Source organism: Saccopteryx leptura, chromosome 2 (genome assembly GCF_036850995.1).
Source record: "Saccopteryx leptura isolate mSacLep1 chromosome 2, mSacLep1_pri_phased_curated, whole genome shotgun sequence".
Classification (NCBI taxonomy): Eukaryota; Metazoa; Chordata; class Mammalia; order Chiroptera; family Emballonuridae; genus Saccopteryx; species Saccopteryx leptura.
The window spans coordinates 120,290,872-120,297,383 of NC_089504.1; positions in this window are offsets into that span (position 1 = coordinate 120,290,872).

Genomic DNA, 6,512 nt, shown 5'->3' on the forward strand with positions numbered 1-6,512 from the left:
TCCTCTGTCACTTGTACCTTTTCCATGTTAAGTTTAGAGTGAGGACACAGCTGGAAGGTTTGATTATTCATCTGAAATGTGCCCTGTAGTGGTAGACCTCCCCTTTTCTGATCCTTCTCTGTCTTTTTGCACCTTTATATCTTCTCTTTCTTTTTTCCCCCCCTCCCTTTTTGTCCTCTCCTTCTCCTCATTCTTCTCTTTCTCCTTCTCTCCTTCCTTTCTCCTACTCCTCTTCCTCCTTTAAAAATAATTATTGATTGATTTTAGAGAAAGAAAAAGGGAGAAAGACAGAAAGAAATATTGACTTGTTGTTCCTTTTATTTATGTATTCATTGGTTGTTGCTTGTGTGTGCCCTCACCGATGATGAAACTCACAGCCTTGGTATATATCAATATATCGGGAGGATGCTCAGTCTAACCAACAGAAATACATGGCCAGAGCTCCTATTTCTCCTCTTCCTTCCTCAAACCCCCTTTCTTCTTTTCTTCTTTTTCTTCTCCAAAGACCGTTTAAACCATAGCACCAAACAGAAACAACACTGATAATAAATCATTCAACATATGCAAACAACCCATATGGGCTATTTTTAAAAAGTCATCAAAACAATTTTACTTAAAACTCTTATACAATGATCTCCTTTAATAGTCACAAGAGTTTCAGGCAGTAGAGACTATCCTTATTTTATAAACCAGGAATTTGAAGTTCATACTTTATATTAGCCAGCCCAATTTTACACAGATTGTAAGTTCTGCAGCTAAGACTTAAACCCAGATCTGCCTCATTCAAAGGACAATGAGCATTAGTCTTTTATATGAATATTAATATCCATTAAAAAGACAAAAATGAAACTGTTTCCTGGACAAGTAATTGGTTTCATAGAGGCAGAAGAGCACTCAGGGGTGGAGTGAAACAGTGTGGGTTATAGCCATCATTTTGCCACTAAATACTTCAGTGAAAGATTACTCCTGTGATCTTTGACATCTTTATACATAAGTACATAAGTCAAGAAAACTAGACCGAATGATCCTTCAGACCTTTGGGTCTAAGAGTCTTTGTGTCTAAACTGGTTCAAGGGCCACAGAGCGAGACTTTGTGATGCCCAGGCTTATTGCTTATGTCAGTATTCTTTCTATCAGGCCCCTCAACCAGCAGGACATCCAAGGCACAGGTGACCTGGCCATGTGCAGAAAGCAAGGCTAGACATATACCATCCTGCAAAAAAAGCAAAGTTGTGGAATTTTACTTTCTTTCTCACCATTTCTTTCCTACAGAGCTTTGTTGACAAATATTGACTCCTGTCATTGAACATGGTTGAGGGGAGCTTACTCTGTTCTTCTCTCTTGGATGTTACTCACTTTTTCCTGTCAGGATTTGAGAATAATTATTTTTTCTTGAAGTCTAAGACCCCAAGATGTACTTTTATTGCTAGTGTGCTTTTTTAAAAAATTTGGAAATTAAATTCAATAGGCTGAACTAAAGGCATATCTAAAGGCAACAAACATTTCAAAATATTTTAAAAATCTCATAATTATAACTGCACTACAATTCTTCATGTTTTCATTGTAAACTTAAAGAAACCCCAAACGATGACAAAAATTAAACAAATTGTGCAATTATTTGAATTAGAGAAGATAGATATGATTTAAAGCACTGTGCATTAAATAATCTTAAATAGAATTAACACTGAATAATTCGCAGTTTGTTGTTATAAAACAGAAAGTAAACAGAAGAAACTTTGACAATACAAAACAAATAATGGACAGAATCGATGGAGAGTGTGGTGAAGTGTTAATTTTCTCATCTTTTGAATAGGTAGTCAATCTCTTCTGTGTCTAGTGAAAACAAGATTACAAAACAAAACAAAAAAGAAAGAAAAGTTTTTCTTAGGTTCATTGTGGGTTGTTGCTCCCTTCACCATCTCTCTGAAATCAAGAACCTAGTTTGTAGGACCTACCCTTTATAGACGACCTTGTCTGTGCAGCTCCTCTTCATTCCCACAATATACTTCCCCTGCTTTGCCTGGCCAATGGATTTAATTTTCACCTGAGATAAGTCAATGTTATTATGTCCCCTAGGAATATAAATACCCCAAAGGAGGCACAAAGATAAATATAGCCATCCCAAGGCATTATTCTAAAGAGATGAGGTCCATCAGCTCCTGGATCGAGTAAAAGTCCATGGTTGTCTTTTTGGTAGTTTCCTTCTAAAATTATAAAACATTTCTCTGTATGTTTTGTTTTTGTTTGTTACCTATTTGCCTTCCATCTCCCCTCCTGCCCTCTCTCATTACCTGTCTGTCTCTCTCTTTTCCACGGGGCCACTCTTTCTTGTTAGTTTGCCTTTATGCTCACTGACAGATTTATAGAATTATTAAATTTTTTCCCTGCCAGACATATGACCAAGGCTCAGCATTCACAACTTTCTAATAATATAAAATAGGCAAATTAAGATTTGGGTGTGGACTTGGGGAAAACTCAAGCTGTCTTCAGTGTTGTAAATGTCTAATGTCTGACTCTAACCTAAGGGAAAAGGTAGGATAACATTGTTAGGAGTAACACTGTGTGTGTGTGTGTGGGGGGGGGTTGTTTGAAAGAAATTTGTGTTTGTATGGCCTTGACTGCTGTGCATTTATTCCCCAGATGCCTGCCATGGAAAAGAGGAATGGAAAGCAGGAAAGCTAGAAACATGGTGAACCCTTGGTCTTGGCCCACTCATAATAATTTTTTGTCCTTGGATAAGAAAAATTGAAAAGTTAGGAGAAAAAACAAATGTCCAGAAGCTACAATAAACAGAAATAATTTGGTGGAGGCCAGATTCCTTTTCCCACATGTAATCTATCAGGTGTGTTCACATTATTAAAAATATGCTTGGACATTGTACCCAAAGAAATAAAATAAGTTCACTACTACTATCAATAAAATAAGCCCCAATTTTAGAAAATGACACAAATCTTTTTTCTTTATTTATTTTTTTCATTTTGCTTTGGATACTCCTCTGTAATGCTTTTCTTCTCTTTTTATAGAAACCCCAATAAGATCAGTAAATGTGAGATTTAAGCCAGTTTTACCAAGATGTACCCCTTCCCAAAAGCTGAATCATAACTGGAGAGGAGAAAAATATAACACTTGTAAAACTTTTTTTAAAACCTTGCTTTTCAGAGATTAGCCTGGCTTGCTTTTTATATTTTTGACTAGAGAGTAAAGAAAGCTTTGTGATTAGGTAAGAGACATATGAAAAGTTTGTTTAGACTTTTACCAAGGGCCCATAGTTTCTTACTAGTTCTTTCTGATTTGAAGGATATTTATTAACATTAGTTTATTCCTTCTAAACTTAAATCTGACTTCTTAACACCAGTTCCCGATTCTCTACCCAGCTCTCCTCCTACTCCCCATAGAGCTGATTCTTGCAGAATCTTATTAGAAGAGAAAAAATTAACTTAAATATGATTATTTTTATTAACGTCATATGAAATCATGAACTTAAGTCTTAAAATGTGATGTACTCTAATTGTTATCAGGTATTGTAAAGATTGTAGATTTAAAATCAGGATGAACATAATTGACATGAATAAATTTTGATCATCATCTCATGAAAGAACCTACCACAACCAAAAAATTTGAGTCCTTATCATCACATAGTGCAAAATGTTAAAAAAAAAAAAAAAGAGGAGGTGCTCAATGCAAAGTGTTTTGTATTATGCTCTCTAGCTTGCTTGGACCCTTATTTCCTGACCTAGAGGACATTAACTTGGCTAAATGCAGATTAACCTAAAATACAGTATCTGGTGAGGTGTTCATCAGCAGTAATTCTAATAATGTCCTTTTTAGACTCTGCTTAACCACTCACTATACTTAATACACCACACTTTTCCACACCATGTCAAAATGGTTTTTTTTTTGGGGGGGGGGGTTAAACATCACCTTTTCAATAAAGTCATCATTGTCCCTCCCTCCCTTCCTTCTTTTCTTCCTTCCTTCTTTTCTTCCTTCCTTCCTTCTTTCCTTCCTTCCTTCCTTCCTTCCTTCCTTCCTTCCTTCCTTCCTTCCTTCCTTCCTTCCTTCCATCTTTCTTTTCTTCTTTTGTCTCTCTCTCTTTCCTTTTTCTTTCTTTCTCTTTGTCTTTCTTTCTTTCTTTCTTTCTTTCTTTCTTTCTTTCTTTCTTTCTTTCTTTCTTTCTTTCTTTCTTTCTTTCTTTCTTTCTTTCTTTCTTTCTTTCTTTCTTTCTTTCTTTCTTTCTCTCTCCCTTTCATCCTTCCTCTCTCCCTCCCTTCCTTCCTCTCTCTCTTCTTCTGACCCTATGACATTTACTGCTGTCATATGCCACATATTCCTTTGCATCTTCGGCTAAGCTTGTTTACACATCTCTTCGTCACCCATTTAGAATGGAAGAAATGTTTATCTCCATTTATTCAAATAATTACTAAGCATAACACTTTGCCAAAAAGTGTAGGAAACTTGAGAGACACAAAATGGCGTCCCACCTGCAATTGAAGTCTGATAAATGTATCAAAGTATCAGCTAGCTGTGCTAGGCCAGTTGGGAAAAAGGTGAAGTGTCTTTTCTCTGTGCCCAGGGAATACAATCATGAGAACAAAGTGATAAAAAAAAGAGTTATCAGTAAAGATCAATTAATACTTTTTTTAAATGATGTTTATAAGTTGTGAGGAAATAGACACAATGCCTGGCAATAGGGATGCTGTCAACACTGGAGCAGACGAGTTGTCTGCAGCATACCCCACCCAGTCAAAAGGGCTTTTGAGATCGATTATGATAGTTTCCATCTGATGAGAATGGAAAGAAAACGATGCAGGCTTTTTGTCACAGTCTGCACAATGGCATAGAAGCCAATTGGCAGAATATAAATTTAAGGTTTCTCAATTTTTCTCTCCCTCCTCAAAGGCATGGAAAGTTATAAATTCTAACGGAAAATAAGTCTATATTTCAAAGATGACAGAGTGAAATTCTATGCTGTTTTCTCCACTTTAAGCTTAAGAAACTCTTTAATGACAGACTATAATATAGCTTAAAGAAGAAAAAAAAGCCAGCTTTGATTATTTTGCTCCCCCAGGGAGCACAAGGGAAAAGACAATTTGAAACCAGGAATCTCAATTTAATAATAATAATAATAATAATAATAACAATAATAATACAGAGCAAATTTGCCCTGAGTATTGGACAATCTGAATCTGCATCACACTAGAGCCATGATAAAAATGCAGGTTCCTGAGCTCCGTTGCAAACCTACTACCTCAGAATCTTTAAAATTAGGTCTTAGAAACATGAAAATTTGTAAGTTCCTTGGATGAGTCTAAATTTTAAGAATTTCTTAGGTAACGTTATTGGAAAGACATTGAAAGAATTCTAGAAGAAATTTTCACTAAAAATATGCTTATTAAAGATCTTTTGTATTACTTATAAAAAAACCTTATTTTGAAAATCTGAATTTAAGTTATCATTCTTATAAGAATTTAGAAAAGTAAGGTGTATATTTATAATTACTTTGGGAGACTTGCCTTGATATTTATAGAGTAAATACAGGATGGGACAAAAGCAGGTTTATGATTGTGAGTATATGAAACAGAGTTTATACTTGTATTGTTAATTATTATATTATTTTCCATACAAGCAACTGCAAACTTATGCCATACCTTGTATGCTAAAAGCAATGTAATTAGTTGGCCATTAAAGGACTTAAAAACAAAGAATTTACATATTCTTACAAAAAGTTTATGGATTTGAGTAAAATCCTAGAAATGAGTGTGAGGAATGAGTTAGAAAGCCAACAGTTTAGAAGTTTTTTGGGAAGTTGAAAATGAATTTAACAGTGAAAATATTTATTGCCTTTTGGTTAAAAATATTTGGAATTAAGTTGTTTGGCTTGGGAGAAATTTGTGAAATGTATAGTGGGATATGTGGCCAACTCTTTTTAGATTTCTAATATTTCAAATAAAATCTACAGTGTTCTACCCGAGGGGGAAAATGCTTAGTGGCAGATCCACCTGGCCAAGTCACTTTAGGTTCCAATAGCTGTGCCTCACTTTATAAGAATTCTTTCCTATAAAATGTGTATGCTTGTTCAATTTTCCCCTTCATTTTTTTCTCTCTCTAACAATTCTCTTTAGACTAATTCTAAGCAGATGTAAGAATAACTTTGACTATATTGAAGAATATCCAAAGGTGAAAATAAAAGTTGTGTCAATTTGGGTACAGGTCTCTTTATAAACAAAATGCTTGAGCTCACTTCAAATTTTCAGCTAAATGTGAAGAAACTATGTTGTAGATTAGGAGGCAAGAAAAAAGATATTTTGAAAACCCAAATTCTGTCAGTCCTCTTGTTAAGGTGTTAAGGTTGATTTCAGTGTGCTGAGAGTTATTTCAAAGGGCTTCAGTCAGTCATTTGATACTGTGCTATCTCATGTGGGCCAGACGATTTTGTTTCCCCCCAGGCAGAACTGAAAAGTGGAAGCTTTTATAAAATTTGAATTTGATCTTGGTGTTTCCCTCTGGTTCAG